Source organism: Megascapheus bottae, chromosome 30 (assembly GCF_031878675.1).
Source record: "Megascapheus bottae isolate mThoBot1 chromosome 30, mThoBot2.hap1, whole genome shotgun sequence".
NCBI classification, from domain to species: Eukaryota; Metazoa; Chordata; class Mammalia; order Rodentia; family Geomyidae; genus Megascapheus; species Megascapheus bottae.
Window position 1 is genome coordinate 6,402,326 of NC_143538.1, and position 26,058 is coordinate 6,428,383.

Here is a 26,058-nt window from a genome sequence, read left to right on the forward strand (position 1 = left end):
GCATGGGTATGGCACAGGAAGATAGCACATCAATTCACCTTCAGTCATCTTCAGGCGAAGAGTTGTGGGCAGTGAGTATGTGTTATTATTGAACAGCCCTGAACCATGACTTTAGGCTTTGTTTTGGGAGGGGTCTTCTTTATAGTCTCTCCTGAGGAGGCCCCATTGTTCCTAAGGGCTCGTTTTCATCTTGGGTCTTCTAGGAAGAGGTTATCAATCATTCCTGTCCTTTCTTGATCACAAGTGACTGCAGAATGGCTTGGAGCAAAGACATGTGCAAAATGAAGGCAGGGAGGTCAACATGTCCTCCGGCTTTTAATTTGTAGGCCCATGTGAGCAATCAGTGCACTTCTGCAAAAGCAGCTTTTCACTTAACCAACCAAGTCCTTTATCTTTATGGTCTCGAAGAATGAATCCACAGACAACAGAAGGAAAAGTAAAGTGGTAAAGATGTATGGAAGAAAAAGAAAAGCAGAGTTGCCACTAGGCAGAAGGATTCCCAAGGGAAGGTTATCACCTACAATGCTTGTGCAGGGGTCAAATAAGGTTGCTTCTGGAGAGAGCTTTGTGAGGCTCAAAATCACTGGACTGCCCCTAGGCTGTTATCAGTCCCAAGACCCAATCAGGGGCTTCTCACAGCCAGTACGAGCTCCCTCCATACATCATTTAGACCCTCTGATTGGATGTTCCATACAGCATACATCTCTGGGGTCCAATCAATTCATTATTCACGTGTGAGTTTTCCAGGGGTAACAGGAGACATCTTTGCCCTGATTGCCTTGCTCTCCCTTCTTGAAGGACATTTCAAATCCAAGTCATTATACATTTTATAGGCATTAACTGTGACTATTGGATACAGTGATTTTATCCTAAAAAGCCAGGATTTCCTCTACTGCAGTCATTTAGAATGATAATGTTTTTTAGTTCTCATGGATATTTAAAATAATAAGAATACGTCCTGCCTAAATTGATTTCTGCAATCTCAACAACTATACAAGCAAACAAAAGAAAAATCCCAGGAAGGTTTTGAGGCTTGCTAATAAAAATATTATTCCGAAATTTAAATGGAAATTCGACGGAAGAAGAACTGTGAGGATCAATCCTAGCAAAGATCAACAAGGGAAGATTTTTTTTCTCTTCCACATATCATGATTTATTATAAAGCTACAAGGAGTTCAGAGAGCACAATATTGTTCCAGGGAAAGACAAATAGATTAATGACAAGTGAAACAGACAGCCTACTCTACAGGGGAACACAAGACGTTAACAATCAACACTTTCCCATGACCTTCTCAACAGCAAGCAAACAATTCTGCAGTGGACACCAGTTAGGTGTCCTCTAACTCAACTCGATTCTACCTGACACTGTCAATCTGGGCTCAGCCACAGCGCCCACAGGCAACTAGCCACTTGAAAGATCAGTTCACCAGGTGTGGTTCCCATCTGCAATCCTAGCAACTCAGGAGGCTGAGATCTGAGGGCTGTGGTTCAAAGTCAGCTCAAGCAGGAAAGTCCATGAGACTTTTAGTTACAATTAACAACCAAAAAGCAGGAAGTGGAATTTTTGGTTCAAGTGAGCAGATAGAGCTCAGGGATAGGGCCCCGGACCTGAGTTCAAGCCACAGGAATAGTACCAAAAGCAAAAAAAGCCAGGTCAGGTCAGGAATGTGGCTTGGTGGTAGAGTGCTTGTCTAGCATGCATGATTCCCTGGGTTCAATTCCTTAGTAGCACATACACAGAAAAAGCTAGAAGTGGCACTGTGGCTCAAGTGGTAGATGGCTAGGTAGCCTTGAGCAAAAGAGTATGTAGGATGTAGAACACTGGCTATGATGGGAAGTATAACAGAATTCTCTGGCCCAATAATTTTGTTCCTGGAAAGGTATTAGGCTAGTCTTTTCACTTATGTCTGAGGGTTTTTCTATGGCTCCATATAAAGGACCACGACCCCCCACCACACACACACACACACACCCACACACACCATCACTGGTGTGAATTAATTACATGTATGTGTGACTAAAGAAGCTCAAAACGTTCATCATAGGAAGTCATATGTAAAATAGTGTGTGTGTGTGTGTGTGTGTGTGTGTGTGTGTGATTCTAGTTAATTGGAGATAAGAATCTCTTGGACAACCTTCCTGAGCTGGCTTTGACTCATGATCCTTAGATCTCAGCTTGCTGAGCTAGGATGATCAGCATGATTGACTATACAATACGCTGATACTCAGCCATACAGTAATTTTGAAAAGTAGAATATACTTAAGCTATCCTAATATGTGGTGGGATAGAAGAACCTGATGGTATTTTGATTTTGTCACTGCAGTTAAGTAAAACATAGATGCCTGGTACACATAAACTAGATAATAAGATAATTGAAAGAACTGGGTGCTACCCACATTCATTTGAAGGCTACTCAGAACTGAATTTGTTTGCAAGGTGGACATCCATAATGGTAAGATAGCAACTCACAGTTAAGTGAGCCTGAAGGTTTTATTGCTTTATTGAAAAGAGATCTCATCATTAGACTTTTCAATAAGAGGCACATCTGCAAGGTCATTAAACAGCAAACATGGAATTTTAAAAGCACATAAATCACACAATACAAGGAGGAGCATCTGCCCTGTCTAGCTTAACAAAGATGTGAAACTGGGTTTTTCAACCCCAAAGTCCAAGAGTCCCAAGTTCAAGCCCTAGGACTGGGGAAAAAAAAGCGGTTCTCTCCAATATACACTGTGTGTGATCAGACTCCACAGAGATAAGTATTGTAAGACTTGAGTTTGAGGATTCGTATGTGTGCATGGATGTATGTGTATGTATGTGTATGTATGTGTATGTGCTGTTCCAGTCCTAGGGCTTGAACTCAGGGCCTGGGCACTAGTGCTCAGGGCCTTCTCAAGTCTGTTGTTCTACCACTTGAGCCATAGCTCTGCTTCCAGCTTTTCTGATGATTAATTGGAGATAAGAGTTTCATGGACATTCTTGCCCAGGCTGGCTTTCGAATTGTAAAACTGATCCTTCAGATTTCAACCTCCTGAGTAGCCAGTATAACAGCCATGAGCCACCAGCACCTGACTCAGAGAACACACATTTTCACTCATAAGCAGCTGGGTCAACTGCTCCTACTGTTATCTTCAGGGAAATGAAGGCAAGAGAAGTTTCCAGAGCCCTGTTGCTTGGCCAGCACTTCCTGCTTTGCTGTTGACTGTCTCTATCTCACAGCCTGGCTTTGTTTATTTATTTTTTGTTGACTGTGTTGTGGCACAATTACCTTAGGGAAATTAGGGAGTGATGCAGACAATGGGGAACTAATTGGCCAATATGTGAACGAACTTCCTTCTGCCAGCAGCCTTTTTAACAGCAGGGCACAAGATGGCAAATCAAAACCAACTGAGTCCATGCAAACACCTTAAACTCCTTTTACAAACAGAAGATTCAGGGAACCAGTGCTACTAGCTTCCAAGTTTACATCCATTTTACCTGGGCTGGATTTCTTCTTGCAAGATTCACATGGGAATAAATCAAGATTTAAAATGGAGAAGGGGTGAGGTCAAGGGAGATAGGAATGGCAGGTACATAATGTACATATGTGAAAATGGAAATAGGAAACTTAAAGGGGAGGGGGAGAAGTTAGGAGAGATAATAGGAGGAGTTTAAGAGAAGGGGTTGACACTGGTCAAGCTGCATTGTACACTTAAATTGATACATTGCACTGAAACCCTTTTGTACCATTTTTATTTATTTAAAATATAAATAAAATAAAATATTAAATTAAAATAATAAATAAAATATAAAAAAGACCTAGCCAGCCCTGTGTTCCTTACTAGTTCCCAATGGAAAGGAAATGTTTAATTCCTGGTATGCTGGGTGCATAGTAGGAATTATTAAAAAAAAAAAAAGGCTCACTAAGCTGAGTATGACCAGACACGCCTATAATCCCAGCCACTTAGGACACTAGGGCAGAAAGTTTACTTGAGCCCAACAACCTTTTTAAAAAATGCCTTTTGGGGGTGACATTTCAGAGCTATACTTACAGGGTGCTAGTGGTTCACACCTATAAACCTGGCTACTCAGGAGGCTGAGATCTAAGGATCATGGCTCAAAGCCAGTTCAGGCAGAAAATTCTGTATGATTCTTATTTCCAATCAATCAGCACAAAGCTGGAAGTAGACATATGGATCAAGTGGTAGAGTGCTAGCCTTGAGCAAAGAAAGCCAACCCAGAGTGTGAGGTCCTGAGTTCAAATCCTAATTCCAGCCCCAAAACAAAACAAATAGATAAATAAAACAATGTGTATATATATATAATACATATACTATATATGTATGTATAATTGCACTATGGAAAAACCTACAATGACCAAACTCAATAGATAAATAAAACAATATATATATATAATTGCACTATGGAAAAGAATTTAATATTTTTAGATATGCTTAATACAGAAGGACAGAAGGAGACAAGAGAACACAGTGTGGAAGGATAAAGCACATGGCTGAGTCTCCTCTGGGGGAAGGAGGAGTGGTGCCTGGGGGAGGGGAGCTGGAGGCAGCCATCCTCCCATGCATGCATAATAAGTACCCCCCAGAGCCTACACCCTGATCACTCTAGATCTACTGAGGTGTTCAGACCTGTCTCTTTAAATCTGAATCCAAGTCCTCTCCAGAATCCCAGACTATTTCTATCAAAAAAGAAAAAAGAGAAGATTAAAAAATGGCTCCTTTTCTTCTAACTCCAGGCTGGTAAGCATTAGCCTTTTTTTTTTTTTTTCTTTTTGCAATGGACAAAAAAAGGTCAGAGAGATACTGATGCCTGTCCTCTCTTTCAAAGGTAGGAAACACAAATGAGTAGGATGAATGGACCCAGGCAGAACACTAAAAGTCGATCCATCAAGCTGTTCAACTCTCCTTCCTGGAATACATTTCAAATAACTTCCTCAAATAGGAGTAGGCTATGCCATGAACTGATTTATAGCTCTGTGTGTGTGTGTGTGTGTGTGTGTGTGTGTGTGTGTGTGTGTGTGTGTGTGTGTACATGCTTTAAGGGACCAATTTTAAATTCTATAACCACCCAAAAATTTGAGCAGAAATGATTCCACTTTGATTGCCCCTTGGACCCCCTCATCATCCTTTGTTTTCCAGCCACATGCCACTGGATGAGTACACATTTATTTCTGAAACTTCAGGGGAGATGCAACCCACCAAGAAGCACCTGGAGCACAAATCAGTGAAGGGAACAAAAAGAAAAGACTAGAGATATGTGTTGTGTGTAGTGCTTCATTGCTCTGAGGGAAAGAAAATGCTAATGTGTGCCAAATTCTCAGGGTTATGGCTGCTGGATAATTACATCCATCTAAGCTGACTGTAGACCCAGAAACATACCAGACTCTGAAGGGTCTGTGGATGCAACTACCTAGGCACAGATTCCGGGCTTAGAAAACAAGACAAGAGCTGAGTGGAGAAATGTGCAACCCAGCTTAGCCGGGTGACTTCCATCTTCTTGATCTCTGCCTGTGAAGTTCCTGGATCAGCCTCTGAGGTGTCAGGGAGCTGATGAGGTGAACGATGAACTACTCCAACATTCCCATCTGTCTATGCAGAGGTGTGCTTTCCCAAGCCCGCTTTTCTGCCATCCATCCCTTTCAGGTGTATTACGACCTCGTGATGTTGTACGGGAATTCAGTCCCGAGAAACAGAGAAGCCACATTTTGAGAGATCGAATGGGAGTCTTTATTATTTATCATGGTTGGAAGATAATGTCTATTATACACTACAAAACCTGTCCAGTGTATGTGCTGGGACTGGAACTCAAGCCTTTTCACTCCAGGTTGGTGCTCTGCCACTTGAGACACACCTGTACTTTCAGCTTTTTGTTGGTTACTTGGAGATAAGAATCATATGGACTTCCATGCCCAGACTTGGCTTCAATCCACCATCTTCAGATGTCAGACTCCTGAGTAGTTAGGATAACAGGTGAGAGCTATCAGCACCTGTTGAATCCCTTCACTTTCAGAACTTCAATAATCAGAGTACTTCAATAATCAGAGTACTTCAATAATCAGAGCACTTACAAGTTTTTTTTAATATCTCTATAAATGATGTCTGTCTCCCTCTCTCTGTCTCTCTGTCTCTGTCTGAGGTCTCTCTCTCTCTCTCTCTCTCTCTCTCTCTCTCTCTCTCTCTCTCTCTCTCTCTCTCTGTCTCTCTGTCTCTGTCTCTGTCTCTCTCTCTCTCTCTCTCTCTCTCTCTCTCTCTCTCTCTCTCTCTCTTTCTCTCTGTCTCTGTCTCTCTGGGACACATTATAAGCATTATAAATTAGGTAATGTGGTTTTCTTTTTTGGAGGGAATTGCACAAAATAGTCTTGGTCAGAATTTATGTATTTGGCTGGACACTGAGGGCTCATGGCTATAATCCTAGCTACTTAGGAGGCTGAGGTCTGAAGATCAGGATTTAAAGTCAGCCCTGGCAGGAAAAAGTCTATGAGACTCTTATCTACAATTAACCACCAGAAAACTGGAAGTGACACTGTGGCTTAAAGTGGTAGGGCAGTAGCCTTTAGCGAAAGACTTCAGGGACAGTGCTAAGGCTCTGAGTTCAAATCCTATGACCAACAACAGAAAAAAAAAGTCTCCTACCTTCTAGACAGATAGATAGGCTTTGGCTTTATTTCTTAGTTGGAAAACATGCATTCAGGTACTGTTAACTCGTACCTTACATCTTCATATTGCAGATACATCAGAACAACTACATTGAAGCTAAGTTATTATACTAATTCTTCACACTCAGCCAGGCATGCACTGAGCTATATAGTTAGACCTCAGGTTTTAATTAGAAATGGATGGTTAATTTCTTTTCCTGTGAAATCAGCACTTTTTAAAAATAAAGTTGCATCTAAGTGGGTAAAATAATTTAGCATATAAAGGTGAAGATAAAGATTGTTCAAGGTTCTTCATTTTTTTTTTAATTTGGTCGTATGAGGATTGAACTAAGGGGCTCAAAGTTGCTAGGCAAGCACTCTACCACTTAAGCTAGCCTTCAGCTCAACTTTTCTCTTCCTCCCACCCCTGAACCAAAAAGAAATGTCTTTCCTGTATTACTGTTCTGCTGTGGCAGGACCACATAACAACTTCCTGTAGCAACTTACCAATACCCACCAGAATTAAAGGCAGATTTTGGGGTCCACAGTGAACAGGCCAGTAACAGTTCTATTCTAGTGGGAAAAAATGAACATGAGTTCACTTAGGCTTGTCGTTATAGGATCAACACAGAGAGACTTGACAGGGATCATGAGAGCTGTAGCACAGAAAATAATTTTCTTGTCTGAGTACTAGTAGCTCATGTCTGTCCTAGCTACTCGGGAGGCTGAGATCTGAGGATCACCAGAGCCAGCCTGGACAGAAAGGTCTGTGAGACTCTTATTTCCAACTAACTACCAAAATATTGGAAATGGAGCTGTGGCTAAAAGTGGTGGCATACTAGTCTTGAGCGAAAGAGTTCAGGGACAGTGCCTAGGCTCTGAGTTCATGCCCCACAACCAGTGAAAGGAAGGAAGGAAGGAGGAAAGGAGAAGGAAAGAAAGGAAGGAAGGAAGGAAGGAAGGAAGGAAGGAAGGAAGGAAGGAAGGAAAAAAGGAAAGAAGGAAGGAAAAAAGGAAGGAAAGAAAAGGAAAGGCATTTCTTTTTCCATAAAGACATTTAATTTCTCGAGTTTCTGAGAACTTCCTTAGTGCTAGGGATGCAGAATTATCTGCTGTTGCTCATGGTAGGCAGAGCCTACACAACCCTTCTTTCTGTGCAGCTAGCAGAGACCTCTAGTCTTGTGGCACACAATACTTAACTAATTTTTCAGCTCAGTGGCAGTCAATGTCTGCCAGTGTGGTGGTTCCACTGCCAGCCCCTGTCTCTGCAGTGTCCTTGGGGTCTTATCTCATGCACTGGATGAATGAAGTCCAGGAAAATGGAAGATAAGTGTGAGAACTGCAATCAACGTGTTCTCTTTCTATTCATCTCTCTTCTCTTTTCTTCTCCCCCTTCCCTCTCTTCCTGTTAAGTGGCTCTGTTTAGGGGTTTCTATACCCTGAGCAGTGTTCTGAACGATTGCTTTTTTAAAAAAAAATGTTTTGGAGGTAGTACTCTATTGGTTAGCTCCCACAGCCTTCTGGTTGGTAGTTAATTCCTAATCAAGTCCCCTCTGCAAACCCTCTCCCCAGGGTCATGAGAAAGTTATCAAAATGAAAAGAAGCAGAGACAAGAATGCTCTAAAACATTATTTCTTTTGCATGTGGTTTAGTTTGCCAGGTCAAGGTCCTGTCCAGAAGCCCTGGGTCCTAACTAATTTTAACCCTTTCATTAGTTCTAGGACCATTAGCAGGTGATCAAGCATAAGTCAGAAATGGTCTCCACCCTCAGGAAATTCTTAGCCCTTGCAGACTATGCTAATGAGCCACTCTCAGCTTGGAGGAATGAGCCCTCTTTAGCACTCTATGATTGAGATGACACAGCCCTCACACATATAATTTGAAAAAAAAATTAACTGCACTGGACAAGAGTATCTTTAAAGAACCTTTCAAGAGGCAGTCATTTTCATTAGGATCTTTTCACAGTAAACTGGAAACTACTTTAAAAGGTAACTAACCAGACCAGAACAGACATCAGGAAAGGAATTTCAAAGTCCACACCATTTCCTGTTCCCCCCCCCCAAAAAAAAGCATCCTATGTGTCTCCAATTAAATGTTCAAGATACATAATGAGATCTCAGTGTATGCCTATGTGACCATAGGATCTAGTGGTGTTATGCAGACCTACTAACTGCAGCACTAAGAAGAGTTTCGGTACAGGGTACTATTCTTACGTGTTCGCTGGAGCCAGTCGAGGTGGTACATGGCTGCAATCCTAGCTTCTTGGGAGAGTCCCCTGGGCAAAAAGTTAGTGAGATCTTGTCTCAAATCAATAAACTGGGCATGATGGTCAAGATTGTAATCTCAGCTAAAAGAGAGGCTGTAGTTAAGAAGATTATGATGTGAAGCCCAGCTGTGGATTTAGAAAAAAATTACAAGATCCTTATCTGGAAACTATTGTATAAAAAGGAGACTAGGGGCATGACTCAAGTAGGAAAGTGCCTACCCTATCAAGCACAATGTCCTGAGTTCAAACCCAGTCCCACCACATACATACACACACAAGGCAACAGCCCCCCAAAACCCCTTATCTGATGAATTATTCCATTTACAGCTTGATTTCATCAACTATGTGAATTACTGTATTTTACAAATAAGCTAATCTGGGTAGAGCTTTAGATTAAATTGCATCTTTAGATTGGAGAACTTTACAACTTAAGCAGTGATTATTGCTGGCCTGAAATGGGCAGGCTCTCTGGATTTCACACTTTCCAAGTCAAATTCTAGCCCCAGCTAAGGAAAGGACTAAACCCTGCTGGAACATGAATAAAATAGGAGGCAGCTTACACCTTCGTTTGTGTCACAAAGGGTTCATTTGAGCAGTCTCTGCGCTCAAGCCCTAGGTCTGACACAAACCAGGGGACAATGGAGGGAATTTGAAGATGGACTTTTGAATCGATGTCCTCTATTATTTTGTACAGCTTCGAATAAAATATTTACTATAAAGCCTCTGACTCTAATTTAATTCTCTTTTCCCAACAAATGCGGCTTGGGTTTGACAGGCAACAGAAAAGGCAGAGTTAATCACGGGCATCTGCTTATTAGCATATTCTTCCTGTAATTACCTCGGGGCTGGGTTTTGCAGCTGTGCCCACTCCACCTCCCATGGTGGGGGAGAGGGGTCGGGGCAGGAGCAGCAGGAGCAGCCCCCCCCCACACACACACACACCACCTCCTCACTGCCATCTCTGTGTCAGTGGCAGTGCAGAGGTGCACATGCAATTATGTCTGCCTGGCAACAGTCCTGCAAGAGGAAGCCAATCCTTCATGCTACAGAGAGGATGGGGAGAGCCATCTGTATCCCCACCCTTGGCCTGGACACTTAGAACTGATAGATCAAATCAGGCGCTTGACCTCTCTCTACAACATTCTCTGATTTATAGACTCATAAGAATGAGTAATTCCACCTGCATAACAATGGGGAGACATAAATAATATACTTCTACTCCTAATAACTTAAATAGGAATAGACATGACCTGGAAATCCAGAATACAAAGCCCCCACTAGTTTTATACTTTGCTTCTTTGTTCTTTTATAGGTGTATATGAATTATACAGATTATATACAGTGTTATATAGTTATATACAAACTATGCACATTTGTAGATCTATCTTGAAAGACTCTCATCTTTGCATTTGGTAACATCAGCAAAGGATCCAAGCGTCTCTTGTAGTTATTCTGAAATTTAAGACCAAATCTGCTTGCTTCAAATTGGAGGAGGGTTGCCTGGTTCATGCCTGGAATCCTAGCTGCTCAAGAAGCTGAGGTCTAAGGATCATGATTCTAAGTCAGTCCTGACATGAAAGTCCATGAGACACATCTCCATTGAACCACCAGGAAACCAGAAAGGACACTGTGGCTCATAGTGGTAGAGCAGTAGCTTTGAGCTGAAGAGCTCAGGGACAGCACTCACGCCCAGAGTTCAAGCCCCTTGATCAACCAAAAAAAAAAAAAAAAAAAAAATGGAGGAGGGTGGCTCTATTTTCTGTATCTGTTTTTTATGGATGGTCTAATTAATAAACTACAGCATATTTTATATCTTACAATAAGAACTGATTCCTCAGATTTCTGCAGGCCTGAGGTTTCTGACTGGCTTCACAGGACCATAATCAACATGTCAGCCAGCCATGTGCTTTGCAGAGCCCATCCCTTGCTTTTACCCATTTCCGGGGTATTTTGCAATCTTCTGCTTGTGGCTGTATCCCTCTAACCTGTGACTTCAGTCTATTCTGGCTGCTATAAATAAAATGTCACCAACTAAATGGCTCAAGAAGAATTGATGTCTCACAGTTCTGGAGGCTAGGAAATCCAAGCTGAAGAAATCACAGATCTGATGTGAGGGGAGCCAGCTTCCTGGTTCCTAAGTGCAGAATATGAATATTCTGCCCACCTGGTCTCATCACCTCTTCTAACACTGTTACCTTGAGGATTAAACTTGGACATCAGAACAGAGGGATATAAGTAATTCAATCTGTGGAACTCTGCCCCCATTCTCTCATTACCTTCTCTACAGTGGTCTCACTCCCTCCTTCCCACACCCCCCTCTCTTTTGTGCTGGTACTGGGGCTTGAACTCAGGGCCCGGGAGCTGTTCCTTAGCCTTTTCATTCAAGGTCAGTGCTCTGCCCCTTGAGATACACCTCCACTTCCTATATTTTGATGATTAACCAAACATAAAAGCTTCACAGAGGGCCAGGAGTTTGGCCTAGTGGTAGAGCTTGCCTAGAATGCACAAAGACCTGGGTATAATTCCTTGGTACCACATACATAGAAAAAAAGCTGGAAGTGGTGCTGAGGCTCAAGTGGTAGAGTGCTAGCCTTGAGAGAGTCCAAGGGCAGTGCCCAGGCCCTGAGCCCCAGCCCAGGACTGGCAAAAATAAAATAAAATAAAATAAAGCTTCACAGACTTTCCCTGCCAGAGCTGGCTTCAAACCAGAATCCTCAAATCTCAGCGTCCTGAGTAGGTAGAATTATAGGTGTGAGCCACCAGGACCCAGCAAAACCTTTTCTCCAAATAAAAGTAGCATGTAAAGTTTCAAGGACCAAGGTGGGGTATTTTTTTGGGGGGGGCCTATTGATCCCTACTCCTTTCTGTTCGCTAAAGTACAAATCCAGAGACATGCATGAAGTTGTTCATGAATTCACAAATATTCAGAAACTGCACAAATCAGCCCTTGGCTGTGCTCTAAGGACAAGGAAAGCCTTGTGGGCTGGCTATACTTCCAGGGGGACAAATGCCATCCCTAGAGGGGTCAGGAAAGGGAAATCTGACCTAATGATGACCACAGAGGTGATTGGGAACCTGACCTGGCCCTGGTTTTTCTCATGTCTAGTCTAAAGGGCCTTTCTGCACCCACACTGCTGTTGATATGGGTCAACAGCACACTCGCTGCCTTTCCCAAGCCTGTTTTCAGACCACACGGCCTATCTCAGAGGGGCTGGCTAATGTGATACAGATAACCTTGAAGACATAAGGAATTTCTATCATCTTAAAAAAAAAAAAACCCCACATTGTATAAACCAAGCTCATTCCTATGGGGGAAAAATAACACAAGTTCTGAAAGGGGTCTTTATTATCCGCTTGGCAACCATTGCTATAAATAGAAGTGCTCTGTTTTGCTATTTTATGATTAATAGCCCAACATTTTCACAAAATTGGCCTTGCTGGCATCCTGGTTTCTTCTTTGCAATGGGCCTAGATACTTCCACAACCTTTCTCTGCAGGTGAATTAAAGGCACAGAGGTTCAAACAACATACTCATATACAAAACAACCAGTGCTACAGAAAATCAGGGCCAGGCTCTATTAACTAACATTCTCTCCCTCCCCTCCAAATATTTTCTTGCCAGTCCTAGGGCTTGAACTCAGGGCCTGAGCACTGTCTTTGGGCTTTCTCAAGGCTAGAGCTGTACCACGTGAGCCACAGCACCACTTCCAGCATTTTCTGTGTATGTGGTACTAAGGAATTGAACCTTGGTGTGCCTGCATGCTAGGCAAACACTGTACCATTAAGCCAAACTCCCAGCCCCCCCCTCCCGATATTAACACATGATGGGGACCAAAGATCTAATGTCTGACCTTTGTGGATTATTTTACATCCCAAAACTATACTTCCATGCAATGGAAAGGCAGGATTAAATGGCCAATGGATTCCTGTGGTATGATTATAGCAGGAATATAAAAACAATGTGATTTGGGCCGGGAGTTTAGCCTAGTGGCAGAGTGCTTGCCTAGTATGCGCCAAGACCCGGGTTTGATTCCTCGGTACCACATACATAGCAAAAAGCCAGGAATGATGCTGTGGCTCAAATGGCAGAGCTCTTGCCTTGAGAAAGCCCAAGGATAGTGCCCAGGCCCTGAGTTTAAGGCGCAAGACTGGCAAAAAAAAATTTTTTTTAAATGATGTGCTCTTGTGGGCTTGAGGGCTCATCATACCAACCGTGGTTTCTAGCTATTTTCTTTCATTGTCACTTAAGTGTTGTCTTCCTGAGACATGCAAGAGGGCTGGCCTTGCTTCATAACAAGAATAGTTCATTTATGACAAGACTACAAAAGTAGCATTGTAGAACCAACCAATCCAATCCCAAGAGAAGCATGAGAAAAATCTCATCACCTCTTACAGGCTCCACCTTGCCACAGAACCACTGGCAATCAAATTTAGAAGAGACAAAGCACACATAGTATGTATATAATTCAGTAAAGTGAGGTGGCTCCTTAAGACATATTTTCTCTACTTCTTTCTCTCTCTCTCCCTCTCTCCTCTTTCTCTCCCCTCTCTCTTCTCTTTCTCTCTTCCTCACCCCCATTGTTTTTACTTTGAGTTGTTTAGGTAAACAACTCCCAACTATAGTTTGAAGCTTCCAATGTATCAGATGCTATTAGCATGGTTCTGGCTAGTTTCAGCAAAAAGACTCATCAGGTACTAAATTTTATTCCATCCAAGGGTCCAAGTCCATCATATTCAAGCTACCATCTTCTTTCTATGCTTGCCATATTCATATGTTCTGGAGATTCTGGAACTGGATCTGAATTTAACTTTTCTCTTGTGCTAGCTGGCCTTGTGTCTTGGGTTGAGCTGAGAAGAGCAGAAGACATAGTGACTGTCCTTGTCAGGCAACTTACATGACAGTCTGTCCTTACATCTTAGGCCTCCAGGTCTTATCTTGACTTGTGGTTGCTGCTGAAGGAGTTCCTGTGCTCACTTTAAAAGCCTGTAACACCACCTCCCTCCATTTCATTTCTCACAGCTCCATCACACATCCCCTCCACATCAATTCTTGTTCTCTCCCGACAAAGACTTGACAAAACAAAACGCAAATCCTTTCTAGTGTGTGTGTGTGTGTGTGTGTGTGTGTGTGTTCCAGTGTATTTCAGGAAGTGGGAGCCAGGCAAGCTCGGCACACATAATCCTCTGGCCTCAACCTTCAAGAGTATTGGAATTACAGGTATTTGTTGCTACAATTATATGTACAAATTATATGTCTCTTTTTATATACTCACATCTTCCTTAAAAGGGATTAACAATATCAATCTTTTCCAAGACAAAAATTACATATACCTATTTAAAAAAAAAAAAAAAAAAAAAAAAAGCCTGTGAATAAGCTTGTTTTAGAATGAAAGAAAAAAAAAACGAGTGGGTGGGGCACTGTTCCTATTTTATGTGTAAACAGTGACATCTGCTGGTGGAGATACACGCGGAGATGGGGACTAACGGAGGGAGAATTTGGGGTTCAGCAATATAGGCATTTTACTGAGCTCTTTTATCACAGCTGTCTCTTCACACACCCATGCAAGGCAGGAGTTAGCAAGACCCAGAGATGGGATCTCATCTATATGCTGTCCTGGGAAACCACACAATTTAATTAAGACAAGCCATGGATAATTAAAAGGAAGCCAGCCTTTATCAGATTCATTCACCTCTTTTAACTTTTAATTCACTTCCTTTGTGATACATTAAAATATTTTTGGGGGGTCAGTCATGGGATGGTCTTGAACATAGGGCTTAGGTGTTGTCCCTGAGCTCTTTTGCTCAAGATTAGTGCTCTATCACTTTGAGCTCTGTATCACTTTGGTGGAGATAAGAGATAAGAGTCTCAGGGGACTTTTCTACTGGAGCTGGTTTAGAACTGTGACCCTCAGATTTCAGCCTCTTGAGTAGCTAGGATTACAGGTAGGAGCCACCCCCCCCCTTTTATAATACTTGGTTCTTGCTTGGTTTTTACAGATCAGCAATCATTTTCTTCTGTAATTCTGTTTTTCTTGCGTGGTTGTTAACAATGCCTTCAGGGATAAAAACAAGGCTGAAGCTGAAGCAATCCTTACATTACTGTCCAAATATGGTAGCAGCAGCAGCAGCACAAGTGATGATGATGATGATGATGATGATGAAGATGATGATGATGATGATGATGATGATGATGATGATGATGATAGTGATTGCGCCTATTTCTTTTCTATCCCCACCAAGAGTAGAGATGGAATTCAGCTTCCCTGGGCAGGTAAATGTCAAGAGCCCCACAAAAGCCTGCTTCTCCTGGCCAATGTGATCACACAGGAGGAAGCTAAGCCATGTTCCGTGGTTTGCACCCTAAGAAAAACTGAAAATCTGTTACACCTCTGATTGCAAATTTGTCATGCAATCTCCAAACCTAACAGGAAAATGGACTCCATTTGTGGAATAATGATCAACAAAGCCTGGTTCTATAGTACTATCCCAAACTCAGGGTTCTGATTTACGAGTTGGCTACTGTAGGAAGTGCTTAAAAGCTACTCTTTTTTTTTTTTTGCCAGTCCTGGGGCTTCAATTCAGGGTCTGAGCACTGTCCTTGGTCTTTCTCAAGGCTAGATCTCTACCACTTGAGCCACAGCACCACTTCAGCCTTTTCTGTGTATATGGTACTGAGGAATCGAACCCAAGACTTTGTGCGTGTTAGGCAAGCACTCTACCACTCTACCAAACTTCCGTCCTAAAAGCTGCTTTTGAGTTCATTTAAAAGCAGGATTAATCCCTGTTTTGCATCTGCGCCCTTTGATCTGAGCCAAGAAGGACAGGCTTTACCAACAAGCATGTTGTGACACAAAGCAAATTGCCCCTTAGATGAGTGATGAGTGATGCCTTGTTGTGGTCATCTTATGGTAAAAAGCAAAACTACCCCCCACCTACCCCCAAAGAGAATAGCTGAAAGTGGGTGCCAATGGCTCTCATCTGTCATCCTAGCTACACAGGAGGCTGAGACCTAAGAAAATCCAGGAGACTCTAATCTCCAATGTACTACCAGAAAACTAGAGTGGCACCGTGGCTCAAGTGGTAGAGTGCTAGGCTTGAGTGAAACAGCTCAGTCCCTGAGATCAACCGAGGGCGGGGGAAGCAGAGAGAATGGGGAGAGAAGGAGAGAGAACAGCCAAAAAGCTCAGGACAAAACTACTCAGCAGACAATGATAGCAGGAATGAGTATTTCTTCCCTCTCTCTTCAAGTGATAAAGCTAACACCCCTGCAGGAGACAAAGACTGGAATATCATTCAGGCCACATCTGTCATGGGACTGTTTAATCATTACAGATACCTTTCTCCCCTTTCTTCAGGTTCTTTGTCTAGCAAACCTTAAGCCCCTGTGTGTGCCTGAAAGATGGCTGCACAGGAGCTAATGTGCTATCTTTCCATGGCGTGCCCATGACATGAAATGAAATCTTTTCTGCTACCTCCTTTTCAATACCTCTTTTTATTGGCTATATAGGGGTGAACAGCCAGAGCTGACAGGTGAAGCTCTTAGAATTTGGGCTTGAGTGCTACTAGGCAGGCAGCCTGTTCCCCCCCACCCCCAAATTTCTTTAGCTCATTCAATGTCATCAATCTTCAGCCATACTTTTAGATGGATTCTGGGCTCTAGCCATTCTTTTTTATTTTTTTTTTTTGGTCTCTCAAATCTATCCTTTTATTCGTACTGGTTCTATTGTCAACCCTGCTTACATTCCAGGCACTTTACAAGACCACTAATTATCTACCCACCAGTCAACATCTTCTTGGATTGACTAAATTTCTCCAGATAAAAACTGCAAGGCAGACACCATTTACTTCAAGTGGCAGGTCTAGGAAATTGAGGCTCAGAAGTCAACTGAGCAAATAGCCAACAGCTAAAAAATAAAATAAAAATAAAAATAGCCAGGTGCTGGTGGCTCATGCCTATAATCCTAATTAGGCTTAGGTCTGAGGATCATGGTTCAAAGCTAGCTCAGGCAGAAAAGTCCACGGGACTCTTATCTCCAGTGAGCCTCGAGAAAACTGGAAATGGAACGATGGCTCAAAGTGATAGAGTGCTATCCTGGAGCAGAAAAGCTTCAGGAACAGCACCCAGGGTCTAAGTTCAAGCCCCAAACAAAGAAATGTTAAAGATGGAGCCAGAATTTAACAAGGATCAGACTGGTGACTGAAGAGTATGCTTTTATCATTATACAGTGTCATGGAATTTTGCTCTAAATGCTTTGCTAGTTCCCACAGCTTACTGCATTCAACCTAAGCTGGTTCCTCTGGGGCTTACAGTTCCCTAGAATGTTCCTCCATTTACCTAACATATCCAGAAAAGGAGGCCTTTGCTGCTTTCAAAGTCCTTCCTTTTTGTCAGTGCCTCTGTGACTCCTGTAAAAGCGCTTTCACACACTAACCGTTTACCATAGCACCTTCCTCATAATTCTGTATGATGAAAAAAATAGCAGTCCTACTTTAAAAGACCTTTCTTATCTCCTCCTTGGCTTTTTTGGAAAAAGAAATCTGACATTATAGTCAAATATTCAGCCCAATATTTATTGCATAGATGAGTAGATGATGGGTAATTAATGAAGAATTATCTTTTCAAGTGATAGGAAAATCCACTTGATTTACCCACATAAAAATGAAGGATTTATGATGGCAAAATAAAACAACATTTTATTAGCAAAATAAAGCAATATTTTTTTCACATATATTAGTTGTACAGGAGATTTCAGGCTGACATTTTCACATACCTATTCAGTGGATCCCCATCAATTTTACCCCATTTATTATACTCCCTTCCTTTTTTAATGCCAATATTTGGGTTTGAACTCAGGGGCTGGCACTGTCTCTGAGCTCTTTTGTTCAAGGCAAGCATTCTAATCACTGGAACCACACACAGCTCCACTTTTGGCATTTTGTGATTAGTTGGAGTCTCGCAGATGTTTCTTGCCCAGGCTGGCTTTGAACCCCCAGATTTCAGCTTCTTGACTAGCTAGTATTATATTCATGAGCCACCAGTGCCTGGCCTATCTTTGCTTCTTAAAATAACCTCAAGTTTCATTTCTCTATTTTCATACATGCAGACCAACTACTTTAATCACATGCATCCTTATTTGTCTGTTTCACTTATTTACCAAAAGAGTTTGCTGTATTTAACTATAATTGGAGTGTGTGTGTGTGTGTGTGTGTGTGTGTGTGTGTGTGTGTGTGTTAACTGCACCAAGGGGATTCATCATGGTATTTTGGATATACTGATGCTTTGTTCGCTATCTTTGTTGTTGTTTTTGTTGTTGCTGGTCGTGGGGCTTGAACTGTCTGCAAGCCAGAAGATAATACAACTACTTAGGCTGGCACCCTGACTTTAGAATTTCAGCCTTCTGAACTTCCAGAACACAAGGCCTCGTTTTGCTAAGTCTCTGTTGCTGGTACTCCAGGACAGAAGGCAGCTGACAAAGATGACAAAACTCCACCGCAGTACACGCCAATCACTCAAGAGTTCCTTCATCCCCAGATATAGAAATGACTTTCTCAAATTCCAACCATAATCCTCTCAACCCTTAACAGAGGAGATGAATCACTGAACACTGCACAACCGGCTGTGACTTGCCAGCAATGACACACAGGATCTTTCTCCTCTCCGCTTCCTCCCTGGCAGGTCTCTGGCCCCCATCATTCTAGCTGTCTCCCAGGGGTTTCTGAAACATTCTCTTCACTCACAAAACCAGGGAGCCATCAAACCCTGAGAAGCGATTTTTCATTTCCTTTGAAGGCTGGCAGGATGGCTGTCACACACACACACACATGAGTTTCTATGCATTTGCAGATTGGCTCTTCTTTCATGCTTCTTCCCCCCCTTCTTAAATTCATGTATGTGTTACGTTTGCTATTCTTTGAATATGATCCCTTAATGAAATGGTAGCTCATGGATCTTAAGTGCCAAAGGTTCTTGTTCCTAGATCTGCCATCTTGCCTTAAAGGTGAGAAACCAAAGCTCAGAGAAATAAATAATTTAAAAAAAATTTTAAAACCCAATGGCCACCACCTAGTAATGAAAAATTTGGATTCTTCTACCACTTAATGTACTCAATGTAAATTCTACTACCCTGTGCTCAAAATATGCTTGTTCCCAAACACACACACTGTCTCATCCCTCCAGCTCCATAGATGCCTTACAGAAGATAAAAAACCTCAAACTATTCCATAGAAAGAATTTAAACTTCTGAAGACAAGGTACCTATCATCATAGGAATTAGTCCCCCGAATAAATGAAGTCCTGGAAATGAAGCTCCCATACATGCACATAGATCAAAGGTAGACTTAGCTTGACACAAGAGACTGGTATTTGGCCATCTAAAAAGCCCACGTGGCTGAATACGGCTCACATTCCATCCAATAGATGGCAGTAGTCACCGTTGTTGTTGTTATTGTTGTTGTTGTTTTCTTTAAATAAGCACCTACAAGTCTGGTGCTCAGAAGGCAGAAAACAAAAGAGCCAGTGAAACGTAACATGAAAATCTTTTCATCCTTGTCAGAAAAACCTAGTCATCTAACCATCTTGAAATTACACAGAATAAAAGAATCCTTCCTAAGTGCTGCTAGAGAAAATCAACTAATTGCCCACTAATAATATGTTACTGATTACAACTAAGAATTGCTTTGCCTGTGTGTGTGTGCACTCTCTGTGTCTCTCTGTCTGTCTCTCTGTCTCTCGCTCTCACTCCACTCCCCCCCCCGCCTTTCTTAATTTTGAGTTCTGTTCTGGGGATGACACTTAGGGGCTTGCACATACCAGGTAAATGTTCTACTACTGAGCCACATCCCCAGCTTGTGTGTGTGTGTGTGTGTGTGTGTGTTAGAAATATTAAAGATCATTCTTTTTTTTTAATTTGATGTGGGATTGAATTTAAGACCTGGATACTGTCCCTAAGCTTCTCTGTGTTCAAGGTTAGTGATAAAGTGTCTCATAGGGACTTTTCTGCTTGGGCTGGCTTTGAATCACAATTTTCAAATCTCAGCCTCTTGAGAAGGTTGGCAGCTTGAAGCCAGGCCCAGGCAGACTCTTATCTCTAATTAACCAGCACACACACACACACACACACACACACACACACACACACACACTTCAATGTCTCATGTCCATTCAGCTATCTGATGACAAAGTGTGGCTTGTTTTGTTACTCAGGATAGTCCATTGCTAGAAGAAACTTAAGCTGAATTTCTGCTTAGATCCCATTCTGCAAGTGAGAGGAAAGGCTAAGAGGCCAGGCATGAGTCAACCCCTGGATATCTGGCAGGATGTGAAGCTCTGCTTTGCATCCTCCAGCATTTCAAAGAACCATCTGGAACACTGGTGCTTGTGAAGACTGGGAGCAGAGCCCACAACACACAGAAAACTGGAATGTGAATGCAAGGAGCCAGGACCCTTTGCTTTCTCATGGGTTAGCAATGTAGCTAGGGCCAGGGAAATGGAAAAGAGGAAGAGTCTTATTTTCTCCTAAAGGAAAAAGAGGAGCTGGTTGAGCCCCTACACTGGAATGAAAAGAATAAAACTTTTGAGATCATACCTGGGCAACTAGAATGTCCAAGGTTTTGTCAAGGTCAACTTCAGTCTGAAGATGCTGCTAAAGAGGATCAATGCCCAGTTGAGCTTGCTGGCTCATTTCTATCATCCTAGCTATGAAGGAGACTGAGATCCAAAGAATTGCAGTTTGAAGCCAGCAAGGACAGAAAAGTCTGTGAGACGTCATCTCTAAATTAACCAGCAAAAAGCTGGGCTACAGGTTTGGCTCAAGTGGTAGAGGGCCAGTTGAGCAAGTTGTAAGAACCTTGCATTCAAACCCAGGTACCCATGTTTCCCCATTGGGGGAAAAATGATATTGAAATGGTACATCAACAAACTCTGCAAATCTATTTCTCCATCAAAGCAATGCATTCTACTGGCAACATTTGTCAACATCAATTTTTTAAGAATTCATGAAATTAGCCAAAAGATTGCAATCATCACAAGAGGGCTTTTTAAAGAAATATTACTAAAACTGGATAAGAATGCAATGGCATTGTGATGTGATCTAACCCCATCTCTCGCTCTTCAGTAGAAATGAAATATCTGTGGAATAATAGAATTCGCAATATTAAAAAAGTGTACATCATGCCACGATCAGAACATAAGAGAAAGACCAGTGGATGCAGAGACGATTTTATTGCTAGACTTAGGGAAGCAATACCCTCAAGAACAAAAAAAAAAGGAAGTGGTAGCTGCAACAGAACAAAGCTAAAAGGAGAGGGAAAATGGCAGGCTGGATGATTTCAATAGGAAAAGGGTTCTTAGGGACAGCCAAAGATGGCAAATTTGTCCCAGGGGCTTAACTACTTAACTGGTCAGATGTTACTGTGGTACTGTGATTCAGAGGTGCGTGAGTCATCTCATTTAATTTTGAAGTAATTTTGCTTTCATCAATCCATTATTTTATACACAGACCACACACACACTTTCATCCATTTGATAGAAAGTGCTTCCGGAATGCCATTAAATGATCAGATCTTTTGCTTAGGAGCAAATCACATTTGAAAGCATTACGCAGTGTCAAAGCCAGCCCAAACAAAGGAGCATCACCTTGAGAAATATGTAACTGCCACAGGTTTAACTAGAAATCCTCAGAGGAAATGTGCTTTTCTTCCTTGTGAAGAGGAAGCCTGTTGCTTTGTTCAAACCCAGAGGCTATTGCTTATGCTTCCGTTCCAGCTAAAGTGTTCCTATTACTGGCTTTTTAGAGATCTCAGTAAAAGACTGTAAGATAGAGACACTAATCGTTGTATGAAGAAATGCAAGCCCTACAAACAGCCTCAACCTGTGATAACTCTAAATCAGCAAGTCAACAATTTTTAATGCTATATAGTCCATTTGGGGGGCTGGAAACCAAAAGGAAGCTTTGTCTGATTTAACTAAAAATATCCTTGACCACACAAATCTCTTAAAGCAAGCATTCACATGTCTTCAGAATATGTCAAAGATCACTTAGGGATTTTAATACACACAGTTGTTGCCAAACCAAATGTTTGACATCTCTCCAGTATAAAATTCTGATTTCTATGTTTAACTGGGGTGGATGGGGAGGGTACACTTCTAAATTAATCAAATATTTCACGAGTATGATTTCTTTTTTGTAGTTCTACAGTGAAAACTCAGGGCCATGCATAGGCTAAGCAAGCTGTTTAATACAGAGTTACATATACTCATTGCTTAATGAATAGAATATTTTTTGTGGGAACAATCATGAGGCTTGAACTCAGGGCCTGAGCCCTATTTCTGAGTTATTTTGTGAAAGGCTAGCACTCTACCACTTTGAGCCACAGCTCCACTTAAGGGGTTAATTGGAGAAGAGTCTCACAGCCCTAGCTGGCTTTGAACTATGAGATTCAGATCTCAGCCTCCTGAGTAGCTAGGATTACAGGAGTGAGCTACCAGTGCGCCTGGCTTATGAATAGAAATGTTAAGACCCATAGTTTTATGAATTTCTACTACCTTCCCCAGGTATCAAAAATTGGCTCTGGGGCTGGGAGTTTGGCCTAGTGAGAGAGTGCTTGTCAAGCATGTATGAAAACCAGGGTTCGATTCCTCAGTACCACATACACAGAAAAAGCTATGGCTCAAGTAGTACAGCTCTGGCCTTGAGAAAGCCCAAGGACAATGTTCAGGATGAGTTCAAGCCCCAGGATTGGCAAAAAAAAAAAAAAAAGCTGGGGAGGGAGCTATGTATTTAATTCTTTCAGCCAAATCCACTGAAGGATAATCTGGGTGATGCTATGGTAACAAATACCCTCGTGCGTCACCCCCCCCCCAATACTCCAATCTCCATAATTCACATATGAAGCTTCCTGCTGGCTTACATTTTGCGCCCTCTGAGATCTGTAGGTGATGTTCTCTGAGCTGTCATTACCTCCCTCTGGGATGTGGGCTGGTGGAAATGTGATTATCGTGATGAAGGTCCTCTTGGCTCTCAAAGCTGCCACCTCTAAGTGATGCTTGTCATTTGTGACTGCATTTCATGAGCCAGATGAGTCACACACACACACACACACACACACACACACACACACACACACACACACATAGCTGCGTTTCCTGGGGCTGGCTCCTGGGTGTGAAGAATAATAGCCCAATCAGTTAGCTTACCACATATACCACCATGTATTCTATTCCAGGCACTGGAACTACAGAGGCACAGATTAGGCCACATTCGTGTGACATCCATAGTTCCTGCTATAGTTAGGATTTAGAACGTTCCCCTAAAAGACTATGTATTAAAAACTTGATTCTCCAGAATATGGGGTTATTGAGAAATGGTAGAGTGCTTAAGATTTACATGGGGGGGGGGGGCTGGGAGCATAGCCTAGTGGTAGAGTGCTTGCCTAACATGCACACAGCCCTGGGTTTGATTCCTTGGTACCAGATACACAGAAAAGGCCAGAAGTGGAGCTCTGACTCAATGGCAGAGCATTAATCTTGAGCAAAAAGTGTCCAAGGACAGTGCCCAGACCCTGAGTCAAGCCACAGGACTGGTATAAACAAACGAACAAACAAACAAACATGTTAACAATCAATAACAATTTTTCCTGAAACAAATTAAAATATTTATACACTTTCAAGAAAGAAATAAAAATGTGTTTAGGGGCCTAGTGGTTAAAGTGCTTGCCTAGCATGCATGAAGACCCGGGTTCCAGTCCTCAGTACCACATACATAGAAAAAAGCCAGAAGTGGTGCTGAGGCTCAAGTGGTAGAGCTCTAGCCTTGAGAAAGTCCAAGGACAGTGCTCAGGCCCTGAGCTCAAGCCCAAGACTGGCAAAAAAAAAAAAATGTGTTTAAAACCCAGAAATTTTACAAACAACCATCTGGATAGAATCAATAAATAAATAGAGAGGCCAGAAGATTATAATCATTAAACTTGAGGGTGTAACTTTCCCAATTTGAAAAAACAGTCCAATAAAATTGGAGAGATTATAGACTAAAGTGTATTTCATTAGAATCCCAGGAGAGGATAGAGTGGAGCTGAAAGTCTGTTTGAAGAAGTAAAAGTTTGAAAAAAATCTACAGATTTAATAATGTGCACAAACCTAAAGGTTAATTTTCTTTTTTGGTCAGTAGTGGGGCTTGAACTCTGAGCCTGGACTTTGTCCCTGAGCTCTTCAGCTCAAGGCTAACACTCTACCATTTGAGCCACAGCTCCACTTCCAGCTTTCTGGCAGTTAACTGGAGATAAAAGTCTCACAGATTTTTTTTGTACCTGGGCTGGCTTTGAGCTGTGATCCTCAGCTCTCAGCCTCCTGAGTAGCTAGGACTGCAGGCATGAGCCACGAGTGCTTGGCAGATTCATTTTTTAATTTAAAAAAAAAAAGAGCAGGGTAAATTTCAATCACACAAAGCCCCAACGTCCATGTCAGAGAAAAGGAAAAATATCTTGAAAGAAGCAAGAGATAAATGACACATTACCTGTAGGAGGAAATTGGTTCAAACGGCAGTAGATTGTTCATCTGAAACAATGAAGAAAAATAGCACACTTTTCAAGTATTTGAAAGGAAAAAAAAATAACTATGAATTTCATGCCAGGAACTATATTCTTCAGGAATAAAAGGAAAAGAAAGACATTCTTTTTCTTTTTTCTTTTCTCTTTTTTGGTCAATCTTGGGGCTTGAACTCAGGATGCTGTCTTTGAGCAATTTTTACTCAAGGCTAGCACTCTACCACTTTGAATCACAGCTCTCCTTCTGGTTTTCTGGAGGTTAGTTCATGATAAGAGTCTCATAGACTGTCCTGCCTAGGCTGACTTTGAACCATGATCCTCAGATCTCTGCCTCCTGAGGAGCTAGGATTACAGGCATCTAAGAAATACATTCTTAGATAAAAGAAAACTGAAAGAATCTGTCCCTAGAAGATCTACCCTTCATGTGTGCCTAAAGTAATTTGTCAAATCTTATGAAAGAGGGAATCCTAAAGTATTAGAAATGAAGAAGGAATGGGACAAATAGATACATGGGTATATATAATAGATGGTTCTCTACATGACTTTTATAGGTCATACTTGGTGATGGCATTTAAAATATCACTGGGCTCCAGGGCCAGGAATTTGGCCTAGCGGTGGAGTGCTTGCCTAGCATGCACAGAGACGCGGTTTGATTCCTCAGTACCACATAGATTGAAAAATCCAGAAATGGTGCTGTGACTCAAGTAGCAGAGCCATAGCCTTGAGAAAACTCAAGAATAGTGCCCAGGCCCTGAGTTCAAGCCCCAGCAACAGCAAAAATAAAAATAAGTTATCCCTGGGCTCCCGTATTTTATGCCTGTAATCCTAGCTACTCATGAGACCCAAAGATCTTTGTTCAAAGCAAATCCAGGCAGATAAGTCCATGACACTTTCATTTCTAATTACACAGCAAAAAAAAAAAACCAGAAGTGAAGTTGTGGCTCAAGTGGTATAGCCCCAGTCTTGAATGGAAAAATAAAGTGAGAGTAAGAAATCCTGATTTCAAGCCTCAGTATCTGCCTGAAGAAAAAAACCAAAAACATTATTTGGTTCTCATGCCAATGAACTTCAAAAGAAATGAAAAGTAGATCTCAGTAGGGGTGAAATTCCACAAAACACAATATGGCAAAATGTTGATGCTAGTAGATTTTGATAAGTCATATGTTTATTTTGCAATACCCAGAGAAAACACACCAAAAAAACTTTAAAAAATATACTTAAAAGCACAATAAGTCAAGATAGAATTAAGCAACTACTCAAGTAAGACTGAGCCTGGTGGCATATGCCTGCAATCCCAGATACTTGAGAGGCACAGATAACAGAATACTACACTCCTAGACAAAACCATGAGAACCTCTCTGAGAAACAATGAAAGCAAAAATTGCCTTGAAGTGTGGCACAAGTGGTAAACCCTAGCAAGAATAAAGTCCTCAGCTCAAATCTCAGAACCACCAAAACAAAAAAAGTTATTGTATCCAAGGTAAGAAAATAGAAATAGGAACCAGGAGAAGCAGGCAGGAAAAAAAAATAATTAAAAAGATGTGAACACCAAACATGTAAATACTTATCTTCCATATAGGTAGTTTAAAGACAATAATAAACAAGACAGATATTGGC